The sequence below is a fragment of the Acomys minous genome (genome assembly GCF_964271855.1).
Source record: "Acomys minous genome assembly, chromosome: 2".
Taxonomy (NCBI): Eukaryota; Metazoa; Chordata; class Mammalia; order Rodentia; family Muridae; genus Acomys; species Acomys minous.
In genome coordinates this window covers 26,845,289-26,872,397 of record NC_140484.1, presented here as the reverse complement: position 1 = coordinate 26,872,397, position 27,109 = coordinate 26,845,289, and the positions used below count along the sequence as shown (strand labels likewise).

General features: G+C 43.7%; 1 long non-coding RNA gene across 1 annotated transcript in view; it reads right to left on the bottom strand.

Annotated features, from left to right (window-relative positions):
• The window catches only part of LOC311592195, a 43,366-nt gene extending 36,103 nt beyond the window's left edge, over positions 1-7,263 (bottom strand). The window contains exon 1 of the long non-coding RNA XR_014777333.1: positions 7,081-7,263. This is a non-coding gene — a long non-coding RNA (uncharacterized lncRNA). The remainder of the gene's footprint in view (positions 1-7,080) is intronic.
• Between the last annotated feature and the right edge of the window lie 19,846 nt (positions 7,264-27,109).

The following is a 27,109-nucleotide window of genomic DNA, read 5'->3' as shown; positions in this document are numbered from 1 at the left end:
ACTCAAAACTAGCAGTGACCACAGTGATTAAGATAATCATATTTAATCACAGAGCGCTTTCTTGGTTCAAATACTTTATACGGGTGATCTCATTTGCAATTCATGACAAGGTCTTAACCCTTGATGTGATTTTATTTTGAGATACGGGCTTTAGGAGATAAGTAAGGAGGTTAAATTAATTCTTAAGTGTGTGGTCTGGTCCTAATTCATTGTGATTGATGGCCTTTCAGGGAGATTCTCTCTCTCTCTCTCTCTCTCTCTCTCTCTCTCTCTCTCTCTCTCTCTCTCTCACTCTCACTCTCTCTCTCCCTCCCTCTACTCCTCCCTCCCTCTCTCTCTCCCTCCTTCTCTTCCTCCTCCCTTCCTTCCTTTACCTGCCTGTCTCCTTGAGATTGCCCAGAGGAAAATCCTCCAATTAAGGGTACAATGAGGGGCTGGCCTTCAAGAAGTCAAGGAAGGAATGTCATCACCAGAAAGCTATCCTGTTAGCACCTTGATCATGGGTGCCTAAGCTCCAGACTGATGGGAAAATAAACTTCTGTTGTTTAAAGCATCAAGTCTGATGTTGTGTTAAGGCAACCCAAGTAACCAAATCATGCTATCTGGTTGATAAGATCACTAAGCCCATTTTACAGGGCAGGAAACTGAAGCTCAGAGAGACGAGATAACTAGCTGGTGTGCTACTTCCAGCAGATGATGATCATCTGAGCCTGTATTCTACTGGGGGTCACTCTTCTGTGGATGATCCTCATTGATTGAAGGCAGCTTTTAAGCCCAGAGCAGTCCACACCACCTCCACCCTATGGATGGCCTGAAGCTGAGAAAACACTCCTAGGAACAACAAATTAGCGCAGGAATAAGGCTTCTTCAGAGAGCGGCCCAACAACACAAGATATGCCACCTGGACAAAAAGAACCCAAACAATATACGGGTTATTCATTTTATCTTTGTGACAGTAATAAATTCTTTATAGTGCAAGTAGTTCCATTTGGTGCATATTTTATCACGCCCGACATAAGGAAAATGGCTAGTTATATAATAATTTTAATATTAATAAAAGCATTTCTGAAACATTTCTCAGTTTACCTTCCCTTGGTAATGCCATGCTTTGGGCAAATGGCACCTCTGCAAAGAGTAGGAAGAAATGATGTCTGGGAAAACTCTGACATAAAGGAAAGGCTGGGAAGGCCCGGTGTTTCTGTCCCAGTAAAGAGAGAGGCAGAGAGACAGGGATACTATGTCCTTGTTTGCCCTTTTCTCCAGTCTCAGGGATAGAACCGCAGTTATCAGGAGAAGGATGTAGTCTTGCATGCTAGAAACACTTCAGAGGCTTTAGGAAGATGGAGACTCTTGAGTCTTGTGGGTGGTATGCCTCCCTCAGGGTGGGCGTGATGAGCTTGTGGGCTCACAGCATCAGAATTTTTTTCAAGCCCAGTGCTATTGTAATATCCAGTACTCCTAAGCATCACTTTGCCCTGTAAGATGTTAAGTCATGCCTCTGGCTGAAAATATCTCCCTACTGTGACAATAAAAAAATGCCTCAGATGGTTCACTATCTCCTAGAAGCAAAGCTGTGCACTCTTCCTTCACGTAGTAATCAGTGTCTGGAGAGATCGTGAGCATTTGGCCCAGTGCTTGGAACTACAGTGAAGGGCGGTGACTGGGAGGGAGGACTCCTAGCTCCTTAGGGTCTTTCACTTGGCAAACAGAAAATGACAAAATTCCAGTATGTCCTGATGATGGAGAGCAGAGGTGCTGAGTGGAGGCAGAGAGCCGAAAGCCATGGCACTGCAGAGTCTGAAGCAGGCGTTTTGAGTCACAGATGTGGGGGAAGTCACTGTCAGGCCAGGAAGGCATAACCTGCTCCAGAGTTAAGAAGGACCCTGAGGAAGACACGGGGCATCCTGGCTCTTTACTTATACCTCACTTCCCTTCTGGTTAGAAACAGAGGGGGAATACAGATGACCCAAACAAGATGGAGTGACTCCCCAGAAACATTCAAGACAAGAACACATCATTTGGTCTATTTAAAATTCTTGCTTTCCCAGCCCCCAGTGTAGTAATAGACTCCTGAAGACTGTTATACCAATACTGGGCAAAGTAAAAGACGATATTTCGTTTGCACATTCAAAGAAAAATGTGAGTCCCTGTGTCCCATAATAGTAATAAGAGTGGCAGCTAGCTGGAATCAGATGCTTACTGGATGCTAAGAACTAGGCCAGGATCATGGCATTTAACCCTTCAGACAACAGCCCCACAGGGCAAATGTTTCCAGCTGTGGGCTGTTCCTCACCTACAAGAATCATTTTATGGGTCCAAGGGATGACCCTTGTGTACAAACCCAGGCAGAATGACTCCTGTCCCCACATCTCTCGTGCCTCTGCCACACTGCCTTCTTACAATGGGGTGCTTTGTGTCTGTACCCCAAACCTATTCACTTATCCCTTTCGTGGTCCTTGTAGGACAAATCGTGCCATTCCACTTCTTGTCTGCCTCAGTGTTTAAAGAGCCTTTCCAGCATTTAATTCCTACTGAGCACCGATTTCTTTTCTCTGGGGAGCTGAAACGCTCTCAACAACAGGGAAAGAACTAAAGGGAGCATTTGTTGTAGTAAATTATTCATGGTAAAGAATTCGCTACACTCGGGGCAACAAAGATGTGTTTGTGTGTGGACTACAAGGGTGGCATCTGGGTCATGGTGGATACCATAAGCAGATCACTGAACAAGGAACTTATCTCTCAGCCTCCCCAAGAGGCTGATGGAACAATGCTTTGTAGATTGAGTTACTGATCACTCAGCCTTCCCAGTACCACTGTCTTCTGAAACAGGAAGGACTGGGCATTTGCAGAGATAAAAATCAATTACATTAAAATGAGTCTTTTTTTTTTTTTTAATTTTTGTTCTCCTGCCATGCCCTTCTATTTGAAAACAGCTTTTGTTCTCTCCACAGTGTCCTCATATCCCTGACCAGCCTTAGGAATTCACTTCTGGTCTGAGTACATGAAACACAAGTTAGATATCTCAAGTGTTGTTGATGTTAGGTGGCCGAATCCTCAGACTTTCAGGGGCAACAACAACAACCACCCAGTTTTAAAGACATCACTGGTTCCATCCATTTGTTCAAAATTTTTGGGATTTCCTTGTTTTTAAAAGCTGAATAGTATTCCATAGTGTAAATGTACCAGAGTTTCTCTATCCATTCGGCTGGAACAAGAAATGATCATGATGAGTGAGTTAACCCAGAAGCAGAAAGATTCACATGGTATATACTCACTTATAATTGGGCACTAGCCCAAAAGGCATGCCCCATGAAAGTCTTCACTTACCAGGAGATTGGGATAGATGTGAGGACATCCTACTGGGACTCTAGGTAAGAGTAATATAGGAGATGGGGAAATCAAAGGACCCAGACGGTCCTAGAAACCTACAAGGAGAACATTGTGATGGGTGGATTGGGGCCCAGGGGAGTCTGCTCAAACTATTGCACTAACCAAGGACAATACAAGTAGTAAACATCGAATCCCTACTCTGATCTAGCCAATGGACAAGATATTCTCCTCAGTTCTGTAGACAGCGGGGACTGACTTTGACATGAACTCTGGTGCTCCATATTTGTCCACCTCCCCTTGGTGGGGAGGCCTGATGACACTCAAGGAAAAAATAAGCAGGCTACCAAGATGAGACTTGATAGCCTATGACCATCCAGTGGGGAAGGAGGTCCCCCTCGGGCTTAGACCTAGGGGAGGGGAATAGAGTGAAAGCAGGAGGGAGGGAGAAATGGGAGGATACAAGTGATAGGATAACAGTTTAGTTGTAATCTGAATAAATTAATTAAATAAAAAAAGACGTCACTGGTATTGATAGATTTAAGGAATTGGGAGAAAAGTTAATTTTCATCTTCTATAGGAAGTGTAGTTATATCGGCTTAAAAGTGGCTATGGAATTCTGACACTCCTTCTCCAAAGCAGTGGGCTTCCAGTTCTTCTGAATCTGGGTTGGCCTGTGATAGTCTGACCAAAAGAATACACAGTGAAAACGATGCTGTGCCAGCTATGAGTGGGCAAGGAGGAGCAGCTTCTTTCTATCTTGACCCAGCTGGACACTGACTTCCATGTTAGAAGCCCGAATACCTTGGCTGTGCTGTGAGGAAAAGGATCTATACCAGGGGTTGTATGACTGAGTGTGTGTGTGTGTGTGTGTGTGTGTGTGTGTGTGTGTGTGTGTGTGTGTGTAAGGGAGAGACAATGGGTAAGGGGAAAGAGCTATCCTCCAGTCTCAGAAGTAGATCCTCCAGACAGAGCTGTTGAACTGACACCTAAAAGACGTGGAGCTAAATCACCCAGCTAAGTCCTTTGAAAATTCTTGACCTACATTGTGAGCACAACAGGAGTGTTGTCTGTAGGTCTGGCTGTTGTAGAACACGATGTTGGGTGCTTTCCCCAACTGCTCTTCATCTTAACTTCTTGAGACAGGGTCTCCCACTGAACCTGGAGCTCATCAGCTTGGCTGCCTATACAGTGAGCATTAGGGATCTTCCTGTCTCCTGCTCCCCAATAGTGGGATTACATGTGCGTGCTGCACCCAGATTTCACATGAGTCCAGGGGTCCAAGTCACATCCTTACACGGCAAGAACTTGATAAACTAAGACAACAACTTAGCCTCGATCTTCACATTTTTAAAATGTGTGTTTTTATTTATTCTTTGAAAATTTCATACATATGTACAATATATAACTTGGTCATAGTCAGTCCTTACTACCTCTTCCCAACTGTCCCTAGGAGGCCACACCCATCTTTCTCACAACTTCGTGTCCTAGTTCTATATTTATTTGTTTGTTTGTTTAATAAGCGCTGCCTGCTCTCTCTTTGGCATGGGGAATGTAATGGTGGCTCCATCCCCAAAGAAGAGTGCCTCCCCTAGAAGCTCTCAACTGTCAGTAGTTCCTCAGGTAAGCGTGGGTTCTCAGGAGCTCTTCCCTAATCCATTCTAGAAAATCTAACTGGCTTCGTCTTACACAGATCTTGCGTCACCAACCTTAGCTGCTGTGAGTTCATATGTACAACAGCCATATACTGTGTAGAGGACAGAGTTTCACATTTCTCCCCGTCTTCTGGTTCTTACATTTCTTCTGTCCCTCTTCTGTGATGTCCCTTGTGCCTTGCAGGGGGCGGGGGGGCTGATGTAGATATCCATCTATGGATGAACACCTATCCCTGTTTATTCTCAGCGCTTTGAACAGTTATGTGTCTCTGCATTAGTAACTATTCACTGTAACAAAAAGCTTCTCTGACCAGGGTCAGAGGTGGCATAGATCTACAGATATAAACATATTTAGAATGGAGTTTAACAGTTGTGAACATTTAGAGGAACACCAATAGGTTTCCTTTTAGGGCTCATGACTTCCCTAGCCATAGATTTTGGCCCCGTTTATAGCACAAGCATAAATAAAACACAAAGGCCTCCAATCCAATCAAGAGAGGGGTTGGTTACCTCTTATAAACAGTCTAGTACCAGTGGACCACATCTTGCCTGGCAAGTCAGTATCATACCTTATAGGGTCTAGTGCTGGATAAAATCATTGATATTTCCCCCTCCTCAAAAGCAACCTGAATAACACCTTCCAGCACATGAAAGCTACACAACAAGCAGAGTTTCCTGGTCAGTTTAAAGCTTTTTTCTCTTTGTTTGCATCCAAGGAATTTGGTGTCATCAGCACTAGGGTCTTACTATTCAGTTATGATAGACAACAAAGAGTCTGTGCAATTTGAGTGTCTGGGGCCCCTCTGATGTTTTTCAAATTTATATGAAGATCTTTGTCACCTCTACTAAGTTCTCAGTGTGTGCCTCCATTCTCTCTGATTGCCTTCTCCTGAAGCTGCACTCCATGCAGGGTTCCTTCCCCCAGGACTCAGCTAGGGCCCAGAGTCCTTCCTTTGTCTTCCTGCTACCTTAACTACAGGCAGAATTTAGTCAGTGCCAAATGTGGAGAGAGGCCACGAAGGACATGGTGATTCTTGCCGTCAAGTCTCTTTCCTTCAGAATAGGTGCCTGGAATGTTCTACCAGGAGACAAGAAAGGGTGTAGCCCAAGAAAGCAAGATCAACTTGGGGCAGGCTCTTTATTACCTGGCTCATCACTGGGCATCTCTGGTCCTCTGCTTCACCTCACACCTGCACACAGCTGTACACAGCAGCCCTGGGCTCCTTGGCACATAAAGCTATGTTTCTGTGGACATGTGCTCTGTGCAGAACTTTTGACTTAACAGAATAAACTAAATTGCAGGACAGTTCAGCTCCATTCCTTCTTAGCGTAATTGGCTCGGATGAGGAAAACCTCAGGATGCAAGCTCCCTAGTTGAGCAACACGATAAAGTCATTCCCGACGCACCTGTCCCAATCCTATTCAAGAAAAAGCCCGTCACCACCCACAGACCATTCTCCCAAAATGGGGGGTGGGGGGGGGCGATGAAAATGATCCATCTGCATAAATGATGGCAACTTTACACATAGTGAGAAAATTGGTGAAAAGAGTTAAACGTTATCCCAAATGAATAGAAGGACAGGGGGGGAAGCTAGTGAATTTTAAATTCTAAACCCTTGACTGAAAACATGTGGGGAGGCCCAGAAGCCAGTGTTAAAGTAAGGGCCCAGGAGGCCTGTCCTGGACCTACCTCACAGAGCTGTCAGGTGAAAACGGGAAGCTTGAGAGGCTCCCACATGCCTCTTGTGCTCACTAACATCTGAGGATGACTGTTTTAGACTTATCTTACAAATACACTTCGTGAAGCATTTTTTGAGACATCAATACAAATATCAGCTCTGACTTACTGCCTTCTTACAGACAGACAGACAGACAGACAGACAGACACACACACACACACACACACACACACACACACACACACACACACACACACACACACCCTGCACCAAGTGCAGAGAGAGAAGAAAGAGTGGGGGAAGGGAGTTTTGTGAGCTTCTAATGGGGATGGGGGAAGGCTATGAAAAGGCTAATTTAAGTCTTTATGTGTGGTTTTTAGACCTCAAGAAAGCACCCCACACCCACTTCCCTGTCTTACCTTCTTCCTTTAAAATGTCTGTTCTGCATGACTCGTTCCTGCTTTCTCGCTTTGGGCTTTTGGGCCACAAGGGAAATTCCCAGGTGCAAGAACATTTGGTCTTCTGCCTCAGGAAAGACTCTGATGTGGATCTTTGAAGAGGGAGGAACTTAAATATTAAAGGATTCAGCAGGTGCCAATAGAGTTGAGCCAGCAGTCCCAAAGGGGAGTTGGTTTTCAACATAAATACTGATAATGCACTGATTGTGAGGCAAGCATCTCCAGTATGTCCAGGGTTCTGATCAGCTCCCGGGGGGGGAATCTCAGGTTGGGTGAGTCAATATGGGAAATATGGGAAAGCAGTGGGGAGGAGAGTTCATGCTGAGCCACAGGCCTCTGCCTCCACCCTGACAAGTGTTTGGTTTGGGGCCTCATTTCCATTTAACTCTTAGCTTCAGGGGGCTTCTGCGTTGGAGCTAAGACTTAGAACTGACTCGAAACCTGGAAAGGCATGAAATACAACGGCCTCAAATAAAACTGCCTGCTTTTATTCCTTAGATCCCCAGTAGCTTATGCTGCCCCAATGCTCTCTATTCTTTTTTTTTTTTTTTTTAGTATTTACTTTATGAGTAGGAGTATTTCGCCTGCATGTGTGCACGCACAGCCACATGTGTTGCTGGTACCTTCCAAGATCAGAAGAGGATGCTGAAGCCCCTGGGACTGGGGTTCTAGATGGCTGTGAACCACTAATCAGGCTCTGTGAACTGAACCTGGGTCCTCTTGAAAGAGCAGCAAGTGCTCTTAACCGTTGAGCCATCTCTTCAGTCCCGTTCTTCCCGTTCTTCAAGACTCAGCTCAAATGCCAGGTCTTCCATGAAACACATGCCATATTACAGTTATTAAAGTATACTAAATATAGTTAATATTACAATTACATAAACTATAGGAATGTACAGTTAAATACTAGTTTTAATACCCTAGTGGCTTACATTTTAGGACCCATGATAATATTATTATCTAGATAAAGCAACCCCAGATAGACCACAAGAGCAGCCACAATAATACCAGCCACCTCTTACTGAACACTTACAAGGGATTCTGTTTGGCCTCCCAAAAGTGTTATTTAGGGTTCACTTCCATCAGTAAGGCATATGCTTTCTATTGACTTATGAGGAAGTGAAGTCTCACCACACCAGTACATGGAAAGACAGTTGAACCCATTTTCCCCAATCAGCATGTCACTTCTCCTTATATGCTGGGGTACAGAACTTTGGCAAGAACAATTAATTATGCGTTCTGCCTTTTTAAAAAAAGTCATTTGCATATATAATGTGTATGCACACATGTTGGCACATGTGTGTGTATGGGTGTTGAAGCCAGATATTGACATCAGGTGTCTTCTTCAGTCAGTCTTTACTTCATTTCCTGAAGCAAGGTCTCTCATTGGACCCAGAGTTTGCCAATTTGGCTAGCCTCTTGCCATGGAGATCGCTTCTCCCTCCTGAGAGCTGGGATTACAGGTGGGCTGGTAGTCCCACAGGGCTTTTATGCGGCTGCTGGAGATCCTTTTCTCATGCTTGCATGGGAAATGCTACATCTACTAAGCCAGCCTCCCAGTGTTCTGCTTTTAAACAGAGAAGGAAGAAAACAACAAAAGAAGCAAGCATACAAACCTACAAAAACATCAGTGAGTGATGGGTTGCTGGCTCCTGGAGTTCAGGCTGGGGCTATTGCTAAAAGCCTTAGGACACAGATCCTTGTTTCTTGGACACAGAGACAAATGTCATTTCCAAGTTCATATAAATCAGAAAAGCTACCTCACTACTGACAGTGACAGACGTGTTCTCCACACTCTTCTCTGTGCAGGAGACAGGCTGCTGCTTTCCTATGAGAGTAAATGATAATTCCTGGGGTTTTCCTGCTTCTTTTATCTGCTAAGGAGCAAGACAGTGCCTGGACATTTTCAAAGCATTAAACAGTTTTCAGGTGCATTTCAATACAATGGTAGGTAATGAGAGTAAAGACTACTGAGTGCCCATCATGGGCCAAGCACTGCACCAAGGGCTCCCCCCTCCCCCGACAGGGGAGATCTTCTAACCCCTGTCATACCTGTGTGAAGGTATCTTCTATGTACTTGTTCAAATTCAAAGATTTGCCCAAAGCCACCCAGCTAGTGAGTAACAGGATTTGGATTTGAAATCTAGTTAGACTCCATCTGTGCTCTCCATGATTTTACTATATTTTGACAAATCAAGTTGATTTGTTTTTCTCTCTCCTTCTTCTGTCTTCCTTTACAAAAACATTTGTTTAGCGCTTGTCCTATCCTCGACGTGTGGCAGGTGAATCATGGACAAGTGAGGCGTGCTTGTTTTCTGGACTATTTGAAAGCCAGAAAGGAAATTAGGAAGTAATACAATGTAGCATCGGATACTCAGATGGAATAATAGGCTGGAAGGATAAATGAAGAAGAATTCAGGCTCCTGGGTACTCGTGAGAGCTGTAAGTACGGGTGAGCTCTCACAGCGATCCACTGAGCGGCATGCAGGGGCACATGCTGAGTTCTAGAGAAGATAAGATTTGCTAAAGGCATCCAGATGACAGGCGGTGGGTCTTTTGCTCAACCCTTGTGCATAAAACCCAAGGCTTGTGCTTTCCTTATTAAACCAAGTGATCCTGGGCTAACAGAGTGTAAACTAAAACGGAGCGGCTGATCTTCTCTGAGGAGGGCAGTATTTTAACTACCAAGTAAAGTGGGATTTATTTTCTTCTTTCATCTATCTATGTATCTATCTATCTATCATCTATCTATAGCATATCTATCTATCTATCCATCTATCTGCCAAACTATCATGTATCCACACACTTCAGAAACAAATAAGATCCCTAGTTCTGATATGCAAAGAGTCTCTGTGTGCCTTTACAGAGGACCACTCTGGAGCATGTAGTTTCAAGGGTGCACTCAGATCTCAGCTGTTCTACTGATGGAAGTTTGGAGCAGTTGGGTCTTGCCAATTCCCTGAACGAGTCCCCACTCCCCCTTTAAAACAGACAATGAATATGACAGCCTGCGGTGGCCTCACAGGAGGATGAGCAGTCCTTCTGCTTCGGTGATGCCACATACATTCTGGAAGAGGAGATTAAGGAGGTTCCGAAGTAGTATTCATTTAGGAAAGGAAGTAGAAAGCTTCCTTCCTACTTACAGGAGGTCAGAGTAGCTTTTGAAGCAGTGTCGCACCGTTAGCGGGTGAAGGAGTCTACAGCTAACTTCATACTCCAGGACGGAAACTGACCTCCCAGCTGTAGTGGAGGAGAAGCGAACGTGTTTTCAGTGTTCTGAGCTTGAGAAGGTCAGAGCCTGCTGTGTTTCTGAAGGTCAACTCTGCAAGGATCAGCCAAGATTTCCCCACTGTTGCTAATGAAGTCAGATCCTTCCTTGCCTGGGAAATGCATGCTGATCTTCCGTCTCTGCAGAACCCTCTAGACACAACATGCATTCCCAGTAGTGCTTTGAACTCAATTGGGGTTGGATTATATTTTTTAAAAGCGTTCCTATGAACAGCAGTTGAAGACAAGGCAGCTAATTTCTTGTGTCATGTCAGCGGCGCTCACAACATACATACTCTGTTTGTTGACTAACAAGAATGTTCTTTAAATTTGCCCAGGGCCAAAATTTTATCTTTAAATGTATAAAATGGTATTAACAGACAAATATTCACTCAGTGGTTGTTTTTGAAACTCTCTTTTTAAATTGGGGGATTAGCTTGAAGAAACCATAAGGAAAGTTCTGTCTGTATAACCTTGGGGTACACAAAGATTTCTCAAATGGAGCATGATCTAAAAGGGTAAGCTCTGTTTCAGCAAAATTACATTTACACACTGCATGTATTATATGATTTATATTTTATAAGGCATTCCTTTATCATGCTGAGGGCTGGACTCACGGCCTTGAATGTGCTAGCCACGCACTCTCCCACTGAACATAGTCCCCAGGTAAAATGTATTTTTTGCAAATATCGCTGAAAAAATGAAAAGGCAAATCGTAGATTGGGGCGGGGTATCTAAAAATCCATGTGTCTGACAAACATATTTTATATATTGTGTTAAGGACTGTCAAAGCAGTTATAGAGGCTGGGATACAGCTCGGTAAAGTGCTTGCTGTGCAAACATGAGGACCTGAGTGTAGGTCTCCACTTTATAAATTCTGGGTCTGGTGGCACACATCTGTAACCCCGTCACTGCAGGGAGGGAGCATTGGAGACAACGAGATTTTACGGGCTTGCTGGACAGACATTCTGGCTAAATCAGTGAGCTCCAGGCTCAATGAAAGAGAGAGAGAGACCTGTCACAAAAGATAAGGTGGAAAGTGACAGAGGGAGACACTTTACTGACATAGACATTTGACCTCTACAGGAACATACATACATGTGCACATGTGCCTGCACACAGATGTGCATGCGTGTATACTGCACAATACAGTCCTCAGTAATAAAAATAAACAACCCAATAAAGAGAGCAGAATATTTAAGTATTCTTGACTTATGAAGATATGCAAATGCATAGAGACATACAACTGAATTGGTCTCGAAGAACTGTGCGTTAAACACATCACTGAGGAACCATTACTCCACGATTCGAATGGTTGAGATTCCTAATGCTGCCCATCCCAAGTGTTACCAAGTCCATCAAACAAACAGAGCCCCTGTGTGCTGGCTCTGAGAAGGCAAAGTGGCACACAATTTTGGCACAGTCTGTCAATTTTCCAAAAAACTCTACACACAGCTAATGCACAATGCAACCACACCATTCATAGGTGTTTATTCAAGAGAGACTGAGCATATATCCAAAGACATTGCGGCCAGATTTTACAGCAGCAACATTAGTAGCCCCAAACTAGAAACAATACAAATGCCCTGTGCCTGATGTTAGATATACAAACCGTAGTGCATATATATGAGAGAGTGAGTAATCCTTGGCTATAAGAAAGGAATGAACTATTGGCCCACATAATCACACGACGAGTTTAAGAGTGGGAAAGATGGTTATATGAAGGAACATGAGGAAAGCTTTGGGAATGATAGATATATTTATTAACCTCATTCATAGTGCTGGCCAGTCACTATTTGTGTCTATCAAGTATACATTAAAATGTGTGTAATTTATTGAATGCCAATTATATCTCAATAAAGCTATTAAAATAGATCACATCCAATATTGGGGGAGGGGTTGTTTTTCCACTGTTGTTGTGAAAACAAATACACAGATATAAGTTCATTTTCTTGCAAGTTAGTAACAAACTGGCTCTGTGAGGCCACTGGTCTCTTTAGACTAGATATCTCCCTTCTGGTAACTGTTGTCTTCAACTAACTTCTTCATTAGTCAAGGCTACCTCCTTAACCCTTACAGGCATTTGACAAATATTTCAGTCTTCATGTGTTCTCCTTGCTTGCTAGAATAAGTTATCTTTAGGTAATTTTTCTAAGCTTAACTCTGGTATCAATGATCACCAGAGAAAGGCAGTTTGGGACCTTCATGGGGAAAATATTTCTTTTGGCTCCCAACTAGCAATCTGAGACAGCTGTTCTCCTGGCCTCTTTGGGAAGCCAATTTCAACCCTTCAGTTCAGCATAACCGGTCAGCATTAGTCAAAGGAATACTTTATAAGAGAAAAAAAATTAATGAAGTTTATAGAATTTCCCATGGCTGAAGATCATAGGGCTCAAAACTTAAGCAGCTCACTCTCCACATGACTTGCAGTTCTGACGGGAGGTTTTCTTTATGCTGGGACCTCCATTTGGCAGGATGTTGACCCACAGCCCACTGTTACTAATTTTAGAATACTTTTTTTTTAAGTCAGAGCCTTTGAAAAGTCTCCTTTAATTCTCTAGAGATTGGTAAAAGAAGTCCATGAATTTGAGGCTGATTTGGGAAACCCTTCAGCTAGCTACCCTGGGCAACTCTCATCTTTGCCTTCCATTTAGAAATGGTTGCCTAAAAAGACATGGAGGCTTGTTGTGGAGAGGGCCCTGTTGTCTTCTCTGGCTGTCATCGCCCATCCTTTAAGGATTAGGAATTGGCTTTTACCACTAGCAGCGTACCTAGTGATTCAAACCCCTACCACTCAGGTACCCTTCTGTACTAGCTGCCTTTCTGTAGCTGGGGTAACATATCCTGACTGGGACAAGACCAGCAAGTTCACCCTGGATTATCATTTCAAGGGGGGGGGGCTGGTTCATGGTCAGCTGTCTGTGCCCTTGAGTATGGCATCATGGCAGAAGTGGCATCCTGTGGCAGAGGAGAGCAGCTCACATTGTAACAGGAAATGGCCAGAGATAATATAGCTTCAAGGACTCACCTTACGGAATTACTTCCTCCTGTGTAAGTCTAGCTCCAAAAGTTTCCAGAGCCTCTGACAATAGGACAAAGTATTTAAACTGAGAGCCAATGGGAGACATTGCATATTCAAGCCAGGATAGCCTCCCACAACAGTGTGGGAGAATTCTTTCATCTTTTCTCAGAAGACACAGATTTTTAACTCACTCTTGTTTTCTCCTTCTGCAATGACCTCTGCAGTCTTGTGGCCCCTGCCTTTAAGTCCATATTACCTAGCTTTCCTTCCTTCTGAGTATCAGACAGGCAAGCACCCTGCCACTGAGCTCCAGCCGTAATCCTAAACTTATATTTTTAAGAGCTGGCTTTACAATGTTGGGTACAGGGAAAGTTCCCACCATTTTCAACATGAAAGCTGTGTAGCAATGTCAGTGTTCTCCAAGAAGACACCATCATCTACAATCTGCCTCCTTTGACGGCATGGTTTCACCTGAGATTGGAGAATGCCCTGCATTTTCGTTTGCTTCAAAATAAATGCTTTCTATAATTTTTTTTTATATTTCTGCAAATGCCCAAATAGAAATGGAAAGGGATAATTGAGCCTGACTCCTTTCTAGACAGAACACATTTAGAGAAAGACTATTTTCATTATTGTTGTTGTTAAGACTAAGTTCTTTGAGTCCCCTTGAGGTGAATGTCAGTTGGCAAGCATGGGGGAACCCTCCGTTCATGGTGGGACAAAAGAGTGATTTAACTAAAGTCTCAGAAGTCGTGAGATTTACACACAACATCAGATATGGTGAATTTAAATGCATCTTAATAATAGCTGAGCCACATTTTCCAACAAAGCTGCCAAGTGATGTTGCCTGAAACAAACATATCCAATCTCTCTCTCTCCTTCCCCCCTTCCTCCTTCATTCCCTTCCTCACTTTCCCCCTCCTCCCTCCCCCTCTCTTATTTTCTCTTTACTTTGGCTAGTTTTCATAAATTAGACCTGAATTATTTTTTAATGTCTTCCAACATGGAAATAAATCTTTGTTCTAGAATTTGATTTTGGATCAAGATGGGCTCCAAATCCGTGATGACTGGTGTCCTTCCAAAGAGAGAGAAGCCACAAAGATAGAGCTGTCTTCTGAAGATGCCAGGTGATGCTGAATGCACTTTCCTGGTGCATCTGCTGGCCAAGGAGCACCAGAGACTTCTGAAAGGAGGTAGGGAAAGTAGGAAAAGATTGTGTGTGTGTGTGTGTGTGTGTGTGTGTGTGTGTGTGTGTGTGTGAGAGAGAGAGAGAGGGGGGGGGGAGAGAGAGAGAGAGAGAGAGAGAGAGAGAGAGAGAGAGAGAGAGAGAGAGAGAGAACAAAGGCAGAGACACAGCTGCTTGCCCAAAATTTCTGTGACTATCTTAACAAGACCAATTTTATTCTGTAAATCAAAAATAAATGTAAATGACACTACTAATATATGATGATTATCTTTGGTGGCAAATACCTCTCAGGCTGCCATTCTCTCTCTCTCTCTCTCTCTCTCTCTCTCTCTCTCTCTCTCTCTCTCTGGGTGTGTGTGTGTGTGTGTGTGTGTGTGTGTGTGTGTGTGTGTTTCTTGCTTCAGGAGATTATAAAAACCAACTTGGAGAATAAATAAGAAAGTTGCCTGGTCATGCCGCTGTAATGTAATTTTTATGCTTGTTTCCCTCTTCCACATTGCTTCTCAGTGTCTGAAGGCAGCTTGAGCAATCCACATATCTCTGAACTAATTGTACCATGCCCCAGGGCCATGGACTTGCAGAACAGCTCTCTTGGACAGTAAGTTCTGGTATTTTTGTTTAAAAATTCCCTGTCATTACTTACAGCCACACCTTGTCTATAGTACACTGAACTCTTAGCCTGTTTAACATGTCATCCCTTCCCTGGGAACGGTTGGGGCTTCTTTTTCGTCTTGCAGGGAGTTGAAAAAACTACTTAGTAAGTAACCAGTATCAAGACAGCACAATCGGTTCCTAAGAACTATGACCTCCCCCACCGCCCCCCCACCCCCCACCCCTAGGGCTCCAAAGACAAAGAAGAGCTTCAGTTGTGCAATTTTCCACTCTTCTAATAACATTGGGTCGAGTTAGTCCTAGTTCAATGCTATAATCCAAACAATATTTCACTTTATGTGTGCGAAGCTTAGGAATCACCCAGGCCACTGTGTTTGCAGACAAGTCATGGTAACTCTGACTGTTTTGACCTTCGTTCCCAACATTTGTTTCCTGTCCTTCCTGTGCCTCGTGGCACATGGTGACAGAAGAATAGTAGCAATATTATGTTTTCCCTTTTCTTCTTGAGTCTTCTTAAGGAGGACCAGTTCAGCGTTCCAGGATAGGCCCACCCAAAGCCAGCTTGTTTGACACTGGCTCTGAGGCTCAAGTTGAGTTGAACCAAGCATGAAAGTGTCCGTCTCCTGTATTCAGCTGGGAATTGACATTATTTTCTGTTTCCAAATCAAAGCAATGTGGCCTATCTCATGCGGAAAGAGTTATTATCAAACTCTGTATGGAATTCTGCTTTTTTTTTTCATGAGTGAGACTCTGAGGGAACACAACAATGCTTGTTTCTGATGACCAAATTTGAATTTAACTTTTTTTTTTTACCCTCAGGAATTACTATAATATTTAATGTAAACACTACAAAGTATTTCTTATTTGTGTACTGTAGAATTCATGTATCCTTTAAAAAATATTTTTGGATATATATGTATATATCCATCATAAACATGTCTGGTGCCCATGGAAGCCGGAAGAGGGCACTGAATTCCCTGGAGCCGGAGACACAGGTGCCATATAGGTGCCACAAACCAAATCTGGGTCCTCTGCAAGAGCAGCAAGTACTCAACCATCTCAACACTGCTGTTCATGCTCCCTTAAAATAACAACAACAACAACAACAACAACAATAACAATACCCTGTGAACTTAGCTTTTTTATTTTGTACTTCCTCTAGATTCCCTTTAATATAAAATCAATTATATTTGTTCTTTTTTGAATATGTTTTATTATCTTATTTCATCATATTTTGTACTCAGGACAGTTTTATCATTAAATGCTTTCAAAGTAAAATTATAAAACTTTGGCTTATCAGTCCAAGTCTTCCACAGTTCTATTTCTTCCTATCTTATTGGTCCATCCATTTGTCCACCCTCCCACCTATTCATCCCATCCATTCATCCATCCAAATTGCATTCAATATCTAGCTGGTGCCAGGCACTATACTTTGTGCTAAGGAACTACTGTGGTCCAGACACGCCTAGTTTTTCTCCTCACAGAGTTTGCTGCTTGGTGATTGGTGGTCACATAGAGACCTCGTCACTATGACCTTGGAATAAGAAGTGCCCAGGTGAAAGGTTTCTTGGTGAGTGAGGTGACAGGTGAGTAAAGTGCTGGGGACAGATAGCATGCACCCTAGATTAGGAAAAGGTGACTATCTGGAGGGCAGAGAGAGGTAGGGATGGGGCAGGGAATGTGAGGAATAGAGGAAGAAACAGAGCCTAGTCCACTAGTGAGTTAGGGCTGCCAGTGAAATACCACAGTAGGGTTTTAAACAAGGTGTGTGTGTGTGGGGGGGGGAACTAAAAAGATTTGTATTAAAAACAAAAAAACATTGCTCTTGCTGTCTTAAGGGCAGTGATTAAAAGAGCGAAGGAAGCTAAAAATCCAGTGAGTTCTAATTTTACAAGAGATGGTGGCCCAGACCAGGACCATGGCAGAAGAGACACAAGCTCTAGACAGATTAGAGGGATTTAGAGGCCATCTGGGCCCTAATATGTCATATAACTTATTTTATTTGCAACCCCTATAACCCTGCTCAGCAAACGCAGCCCCTATTCATGGGTTGAAATTCTTCCTATGTTGATGTCAGCTCTACAGGAAGCCTTCTTTGACCCTCAGCCCCAAGAACCTGTCTGAACCCTTGCTTGCTCTGTGCCCTTTGTTTTGCCGAGAGAACTGATTTCCGACTGTCTTTGTTTTTGTGTCTACTTACCTTCATCACTGTCTGGTGAGTGAAATGAACAACTGAGTACTTCCCACCTTAGGTGTGGAACAAACTTTTAGAAATTTGTCCTATTTATGATCAACTGTGACCTTGGTGATCTTGTCTTGGTTTTGAAAAGTCTCCAGTTTTTGTTTGTTTGTTTTTGTTTTTGTTTGTTTATTTGGTTGGTTGGTTTTTGTTTATTTGTTTGCTTTGCCCCAGGTCTCATCTCACATTTTACAACCATTTAGCCACTTCGAGGATCCATTCCTTTCATTTGCTTATGCTTTTATTCATTTAGTCAATATATTTATGCAAAGCCTTCCATTTTATAGGCTTGATTTTTTTTTTTAAACTGGCTTTCCCATATCATTGTGGATCTCATGCTTTTCCACACGATAACTCAGAGTATCAGAAGGGGTTTTGTTGTTGTTGTTGTTTGTTTTGTTTTGTTTTTTCCTGGTATAAACACATGGTACTCAATCGAGTCACCCCAAGGCACAAGACGCCGCCAAGGGACAGAACAATTCCTCTGGCTCTCTGGCTGGAATGCGAGCCTTTGATAGTTGGCACATGCCTTGCACAAAAGACCTGAGTTTGGGTATTTGAGCGTCGGCTGGATCGTTTATCCTGTCCTGTGTTTTTAAGCAGTTCCTGCTGTTTACACAGTAGAAGCAGAACTAAACAGTACCAGATCCTCCAAAGGCACGCCTCAGAAAAACGAGAGACACACTAAAGAGCTCTTAACGTAAAGAAACACTTTGGCTTTGCCCTGTCATCTCCCTAGCTCTCAGCCTGCCATCACCCGAGACCCCACCCTGCTGGAACGGGCCCTGCACTAACCCTGCCTGGCAGGGATGCTTTTGAGTTTCAGGAGTCTTCTAAACTGTGCTTGCTGTAAATGATTTTTACGCTAACATTGCATTGAAGTCCTTTTTTTGGCAAATGCATCGCCATATAAGATTAAAAATAATTCGGAGGGCAGGATTTCTACCAGGAATTGATCAAACAATGAACTGGCGTGAGCTGGTTCCAAATTCCTAATGCATCTGCTTTGTACAGCCCCCGCTTTATAGAGCTACAATCCCCCGTTTGTCCGAGTTCAGTCTGCTTGTGTGCTGGAAGAATCACACCCCTTTATTTCTGGCCCTGAGGGCTTCTTTCCAAGTTTGGGGGAAAAAAATCTCTCAAAATAAGAAATCACAGAAGCTTTAAATAATACGCTTGTTGCAAGCATCCTTGTTGAACATTTAGCAAGCTACCCCGGTGCCTTTCTTGATCAAGGCAGATGTAAGACAGCCGCCTCCATGTTCCTGCCAGAGCAGCCATCTTGAGTTCAGACGCTTTTCTGAGTTTCTCTTGAAACTCCCCAATTGAATACATATGGTTCCCAGCAGAAACCGGATGTCTTGTTTGTTTGTTTAATTATTTTTATCTGAAGTTGCATCGTGGTCCAGTGGGTCATTTTGTAGAGATTTTTAGGCTCATCGGGATGCTGTGCTTGGTCTTTACGATTCTAGGTCTTTCTTTCTTTCTTTCTTTCTTTCTTTCTTTCTTTCTTTCTTTCTTTTTTCTGGATTGTCTCTGGCTAGTTTAAAGTTTGGTGTTTCTTTGTTTTGTTTATTTTTGATACTAGATTTTTATATTATTAGATCACTTTAATTTACAAGGAGCAAAATCTTAAGCAGAACTTGCTTAAAGAAAAGTGGGATTCCTTGGCTTTCACAAATTGAAAAGTAGAGGGGAGCACTGCTGAGCTCAAAATTGAAAGGGATTACTGGGGCTCGGTTTATCCAGACTCAGTTCCTGTTTCTTGGCCCCATTTCCTGGTGTTGGTAGCTTGGTCTCATACATCACACACAATAATGGTAGTATGGCCCTCTTTGTTTCAGGTCCTGGCAGCACAAAAACTCTGAGTCTTTTCCCCAAGATATTCAGTATGAAGTTGAACATCACCATCACTGGTTGGAATATTTTCACATCGCCTGTTTCTTAAGTGATCACTGTGGCTGCCTTGTGGAATCGAGGGCAACGAGTGCTAAGTACAACAAATGGAAACACACACCCGTCTCAGTCATCTTTTACTACACATCAACTGGGCAATTGTAATTCCCCTTACTCCTTCATTCACCCACACATCGTCAGACCCAGGCTTGGGTCGAAGGGAGATCTCACTTGTAAGGTCATTTAAACAGTTATCAGGGTCTAAATGAACAAATATCACAAAAATAGATGTGTGTAATATTTTTACACTAGTTGGTGCTATTTTTTTCTGTTTAGCTATATGATATTTGTTCTGCTCATTTGACATTTAAAAAAAATTTTTATGACATGAGTGTTTTGCCTGTGTGTATACCTTGCATCATGTACATGCCAGGTACCTGCTGAGGCCAAAAGAGGACACTGCATCTGATGGTTGTGATTCGCCACGTGGGTGCTGGGAAGTGAACGGCCGGTGCTCTTAACTTCTGAGCACTCTCTCCAGCCCTTCTCTTCAATTTTATTCTTTGCCTTTAATGTTGTTGTAAGGTTTTCCCACTTTATGCCATATGCAGCTCAGCAAACAAACAAGAAGCTAAATGTCTGGCATGCTTTCCTCAGGAACTCAAGGACTCTGTCATGAAGTATGTCTAGCTCCAGGGTACTGTGCTCCTGTTCATCCACTGCCATGGGGAAGCACCCGAGAGGATGACAGTACCAGAGCTACAATGCCAACATTGAGGGTTCCCAAGAAGGCTCCTGGGAATAATATAGCAGTGTGATCTGGAGGCTGCAGTACTTAGGATGAGAGGATGTGTGCTTTTCAAAAATCACTGGGGGTTGTTACGAAGTAAGACATTCAGAACACTTTCAAGGCCAGTGTTGTATTACGCTCTGCGGGCTGTCCCTCTCAAGATGTAATATTGAGAGCTAGCACATACTGCTACCAGAGCCTGGGAAATAAGAAGAAAGCAACAAACAACCTTAAACTATAATGGGCAGGCCAGAACAGACAGGAATGGTACAGGTGACACCGATGTCATTCAGGTCCTCCAGAAGGGCAGGGGTGGACACATGCTGCAGACATCACCCTTTTTATTAGGTAGACAAAAATATTGACAGTTTGTTTGTTTGTTTGTTTGTTCATGATTTTAAACTAAAAACAAAGACAGAAGCCAACAAACAAAAACAAACCCAAAACATCTTAGCTTCCCAGTGGTCAGAAGCAATCCTCTCCAAGGATTGAGTGTTATTCGAAACAAAAGGGCAAGAAAGCTTTGGTTCAGAGCAGGGACTCTCAGGGGCAGCTACCAGCTAGCAGGATAAATTAAGGCTCCTTAGCAAAGCCAGCCTCAGCTCAAAGGAGAAATGTGAGTTGTGAGTACAGTCTGGGAGTAGAATTCTCACAGAGCAAGCAAGAATTCATTGTAGCTTGTCTAAACTCAGAGAAGTAGCTCAGTCCAACACAAGCAAAATGCTTGTTGCCTTCAAATAAAGGAAGAAAAGAAAGGAGGGAGGAAAGGGGGGGGGGGAGAGGGGTTAGAGAATAAGCAGGGGGGAGATATAAAGAGATATAAAGACGCTCCGTTTTCTGGTTTCCAGCTGTGTGATTAGTGACTCAGAGCCGGACTCTGGCTCTGAGGGATGGGATCTGGAACTGTGCCCTGCCCAGCTATGGCAACCCAGCTTTAGCACACACTGGAGGCAGTCAGCCTTAGCCCAAGCAACCAGCCCTACGTCTGTCAAAATTTAAGCTAAGTATGGCATATGGGATTAGAGAGGGATCAGAGAACTTCAGACATTTCCAAGAAAAATGAATAATATAAGGTTAGGCCCTAGAAGGTCTGTATCTCATTAATCCCCTTTCCACAATGGTGGGCGGGTGGCTTGGGCTGTGGCCTGCAGATGCGAAGCACACTTTGCTGGGGTTTTGTTCTATTCTCCAGGCTCCTCTTAGGCACCATTTTCTGGCATGAGCAGGGATTTGGAGCTCTGGTATCCAATTTGCTCTTTTGATGGCTTGAACAGCTGGCTGAGCCCTTGACGAGTTGGAAGCAGCAAGGGAAACCTGCTATTACGATGGATTCTGGGGTGGTGGTGGTGGGGGGGAGAGCTTAGCTCCCCAGTGTTACATCTTTAGTTTTGCTTTTCTGGTAGAGCCACCCAGCTGACTTCTTCCTCAGTTCTCCTGTCTTCAACTGACCTGACGTGGTAGGCAGACACGGCTTCTCAAGTCCCCATTAAAATGGATGATCTCTGCCTCAGAGGCCAGGAAGATTTCCGCACTTTGTGGCCACTGAGCCTCCGAGCCTCCGAATACTTTCATCCTGATAGGCTGTGATACATCCCATTTCCATTGTGCAAACAGTGTCCCCATGCCTACCCCCAAATCCTTGCCATCTCAGTGTCCCCTGGCCTGGAATGTTGCTTTTGCACTACTTTCCATCCAACTGTCCTATCCAGGCATTTCCAGTTGTGGGATTTCTGTAACAGATTGCTCATCTCACATAAGTGTTCTGAACTCCTTGGGCAATTAGTTGTGTCATGTTCCTAACACATGTTTTTAATGCTTGCATTGATAAGGCTGTCGATTTCTTCCTTCCTTCCTCGTGTGTCTCAGAGGGATGCACACATAGTGGGTATTTAATAATTATTCATCGACTAAATGGTATTGAGTGGCACTGAGGCACAGGTTAGAAAATACCAGCCTATTTTCATCCTTGCTCGTTCCAAATCTGAATCTGATTTATGAGTAGGTCAGTGTGCCCTCGATACCACTTACTCTAAGCTGTGCTGATAAAAGACGCTAGAACCAGCTTACAGTGACAGGATTTTTCAAGTGCCCACCCTCTGCTTAGAAGTAGACAATGCCTTCCTCCTGGCCACATGTAACTTACATGTGGCCCCTTTTGTTTCTCTGGTCTTATGACTCTGCTCTCATCAGCTCCCACCAGAGCTGTACCTACCTGATTCCTGCCTCCCACTTCTTCATTCCTGCCTCATTCACGAGCAGGACCCAGCCACCTCTGCTCACCGGACTGCTTTCCCTGTTTTGTGGGCGTAGTGCCGGACTTCTGAGGAGTTTATGCCATGTAAAAGTGCCTCTCATAAAACGTCTCCTTTTGCGGCACCCCCATAAGGGGAAAACCAGAAATCTGACTTGCCGTTCAGTGCCTGTGACTTGTTGAGGTTAAATAAATAAATAAATAAACAAAAGCAAGCATATTTAAACCACTGGCGGCACATCAATTACTTCCAGCTTGTGCTATTTCCTCTTGAACTTTCATCCTATGACTGTTGGTGTCTCTGTTCTGGCTCTGAGGCCTGAGCCCACCCTTTAAGAAAGCCTCTTTGGGGTAAGAGAAAGCCAGGAAACATTGTGCCGCTCACTGAGCTGAATTAGCACCTTGACTCCCTTCTCCCGCTTCCTGCAAGCTGGGGGTCCTAGGAGTTGAAAGATGATGGGGAATTCTGACTCTTGTGGGAGACATAGCAAACTCCCTCTAGTTGGAAGACTGTGATGTGCAGTTGAGAGGTTGAAATCCCAGGCTAGAGCTTGTGGCACCATTCTCATGCACATGTTGGGAGAATTCTCTGGTTTCACTTCACTCTTGGGTCCCTCTTGTTAAAAGGAGCAGAGTGCTACGGTATTTCTGGGTGGGCAGGGTGAAGAGGTAGGGTGTGATTTGGCCCGGAAGCTGCAGAGGGTAAAGGCAGCAGCCTATGAGCATCCCTCTGTGTTAACGGCACATGTGGATAGCAGTTATGTGGGTGCCTCGGCTGTGGGAAATGCAGATGTCAAAAGAACATTAGCATTAGATGAGGTGGGAAAGACTAGTTTTCTTTAGATGAAAAAACAGAGGACTAATAAAGATGTGCTTCTTGTATTTTCTTATTTATGCATCCATCCAGTTGGTAAATATTTAACTGTTACTGTCCAAGTTCCCAGAATATTTATTTGTAAGAGAGCTGGGACCAGATGTCAGAGTTTCTCATTCATGGTCCAGTATTGTTTCCCCTGTGACATTTATTGAGCTAGCGTATTCATTGTGCATGGCCTATAGCCATTTCTTGAGTACCTACTAATAGCTGACTAAGACCAATGCATGCATGCCTCACATCAAGTTGCTTCTTGTACCATCCTGAAAGATGAATGTCATTGTCTCTTCTTTCTGATGAGACGCTGAGACCCAGAGAGGTCTAGGGAAAGCTCTCTGCTGGCATCCTGCAGTTAACAAGTGGCAGAGTTAGGATTCAGCTGAAGGTCTACAATGGGCAAAGTCCAGGCTCTTTGTTCTGGCTATTTGCTTCTAAATTCCTCCCAAGACTCCATAGGCCCCTTTGGCCAGCAAGCCTTAGAGTGTGCAATCCCAACCTGGAGTGCCTTTCTTCCTGCCTACTTCTGTTTTCCCGCTTGCCCTTCATGGCTCATCTGGCTTAGCTCACGCTTCAAGGATGAAGTGTGAGGAAGGATGCTGTCATCTGGCCATGGCTGTCCAATTTAGCTGAGCTTGCGGTTTTGAGAGCCATCATCCCTGTGGATGCCTTTTATTGTGTTTGCTTTTCACTGAGAGGCCCAGGTGAGACTCACAAACAGGACCACGACCAAAACCGTGTCCCTGGCCCAGCACAAATAGAATTTAGCCCTTGACCTGTATTCTTCTCTCTGGTCTTGAGTAAATTGCTGCTTGTCTGGGGTTGGGGGAGGGGGGTGGCTAGCTACTCTTATCTAGTCCAGTCCCGGAATACGTCCTCTGTAGAATCAGATACTCCAAGGAGCAAAGCTACATTACACGGATCAGTGCTTTTCAAGGAATTAGAATGAAATACATTTAACACAGACACAGTACTAAGCATAATGCAATTTTCCTGCTGGCATGTGCTGCTGGGTTTGTGAACAGTAATTATCACTTAACAGGAGCCAAGGCATTAAGGAAACAGAGATGGAAAGCAATGGTTCTGCCGCTCACCTGTCAGGTGATTTCAAGCACATAGCTGTCCACTTTGGAGTATTTTTTTCTTCTTCTTCTATAAAACAAATATGACGTGTCAGATTTGTCCCAGTATACATGGTATGTAAATGTCCCCCTCCCCAATGGCTGGGCCTGCGTCAGTCATCACTAATTAGTGTGGCACATTTTTCTTTGATCCATACCAATTTCAGGACTCCCCTTCAACTCAATGTTTCTGTGACTACCCCCTCGATGGATTGGAATAGCCATGTGAAATGCGACCCATTTTCTGTCACTGCACCGTGGTCTTGGGTTTTGTGGACTGCCAGTATTGGATGCATGCCAGGTAGAAAGCTAAGTGGTGGAGAGTTTGGGGGGTATTATCAAGTACTAAGTGCCTCACCACCACATGGAGATTTACCTCCCTTCTCCAAATTGACCGACACGATGGCTGGAGACAATGCAGGGGACTATATCTGAATCCTGACCGGAGTTCCAAGTGGATGGTGCCAAGGGAGGTCTGGCAAGTTCAGCTTTGTGTCTAAGGTTTACGCCACCCCATTAACTTCTCTTTCATGCTGATCTAATAGAAATTGTAAAAAGATAACCAAGCTTGCCCTCTAGTTTTCTCAGCTAGGCAATGGCTCAGGGCAGGGGTAGGGGCTGGAGGTTGGGGGTAGGGGACGAAAGGTGAAGGGCTGGGAGTGGAGACGAGCCAGAAAACTCCTGGTGGATATGGACTTCTTGGTGTCAAGCACAGGGCTATAGTGGTCTTTTAGGTCCACACCCCAACTCCATGCCTAAGAGGCTACTTAACCTCTGACACATCCAACTATGTTATTGATATAAATGCTTTAGTGATCACCTGGGATACTGTTGTTATTCTGATTATTGTAAAATCACTGTGTAGCACAATGTCTGATGGGCAATAGATACTAATATGTATTGGATTGGTTCTGTCTATTTTTGATTCATGGTTTATTTATTTATTTTTTAATATATTTATTTACTTTATGTATATATGAGAGCTCTATGAGCATGTACACCTGCAGGCCAGAAGAAGGTACCAGGTCACATCATAGATGGTTGTGAATCACCATGTGGTTGCTGGGAATTGAACTCGGGACCTCTGGAAGAGCAGACAGTGCTCTTAAACCCTGAGCCATCTCTCCAGCCTTCATGGTTTATTTTGATCCAAGGAATTGAACCCATGCTACTTAGGTTCTGCACCGCTCAGCTACACCTCAGCCCTGAATGATTTCAGTTACCAAGTGACTATTGGATATGAGTACTGTCTTTGGAGGGACTGATTCAGTGAACGGAGAGATAGGCACAGCAAGATCTGTCCACAAGGCTGTCAGGGATGAACAGGGCAGAGTTAGTACAAAGGCTCTGCAGCCACTCACCGCTCAAGCTGGAGTCACATGATTCAAGAGGAAGTGCTCCTCAGTTGGGTTAGAAGGGACCCTTCCACCCACCCATCCAAGGTTGAGTGTCTCTGTACCCCTGGCTGTCTTGGAACTTACTCTGTAGACCAGGCTGGGCTTGTACTCAGAGATCTGCCTGCCTATGCCAACCACCCACTCCACTCCTGACCAAGTGCTGAGGTTAAAGGCTTGTGCCACCACATGTGACTTTTGTTTGTATTTTTAAGATACTTATTTTTGTTTGTTTGTTTTGAGACAGGATCTCATCCTGCTCTACTCCAGCTGCCCTGGCATTTGTCATGTAGCTCAAGCTGGCCGTGGACTTCCGGCAATTTTCCTGCTTCAGTTTCCTGAGTGCTACAATAATAAGTGTGGGCTACCATGTCTGGACTCCTTAGCACAAACTAAAAAGAAAAACAAAAAGCAGCTTATAGTAAATTATTATAATTGTTCTACTAGTCTTAATTTCTTATTTTATCTAACATATAAATGAAATATTTTCACCTAAATATATATGCATAGGAAACATTATATATGTATATCTAACTAGATTTAGGTGCCATCTATAATTTCAGTCATCCATGGAGCATCTTGGGACAGTCCCCTTGAACATATGATTACTAGTAGAGGAAGGAGCTAGGATGAAAATAACCAACTTCATCTTTTCAAATTCCACACGTGATAGCAAGGTATATTTTCCTTAGGGTTAGTGACATTTTAATTTAGCTATGTGGCATGCAACTCTTTGTCAAAGATGGAGGTAACTCAGTACCTCCTGTCAGGCTGGACAATGTCTGGAGCAGATTTTTTTCTCTCCTTATATTATTAGTATACATACATATATATAATATATTAATTAGTATACAAAAAACTATACAAAATAATGAGTTTCATCATGGCTTACACAATGTACTTCAGTCACATTTATCATCATCCTCTATTACCTTCTCTTGTCCTCCTTCCATTCCCACTGACTCTCTTCCTTTTCCCCAACCTTTTTCAGCGCTTTCTCTCTCTCTCTCTCTCTCTCTCTCTCTCTCTCTCTCTCTCTCTCTCTCTCTCCCTCTCTCTCCCTCTCTCCCTCTCTCTCCCTCTCTCTCTCTCTCTGTCTCTCTCTCTCTTTCTCTCTCTCTCTCTGCGTGTGTGTGTGTGTGTGTGTGTGTGTGTGTGTGTGTGTGTGTGACTGAGTTTAATAAGGGTTGATATTCACTGGGGAAAACGTCTCTCCATGCCACATCATCCGATAAGTGCTCAAGGAGGGGTAGAGCATCATGAGTCCAACCTTGCTCTATGACATGACGCTGTTTGGCTCCATATTTGCAGATAATCACAGCTGTTGTAAGTTCAACAGTACAT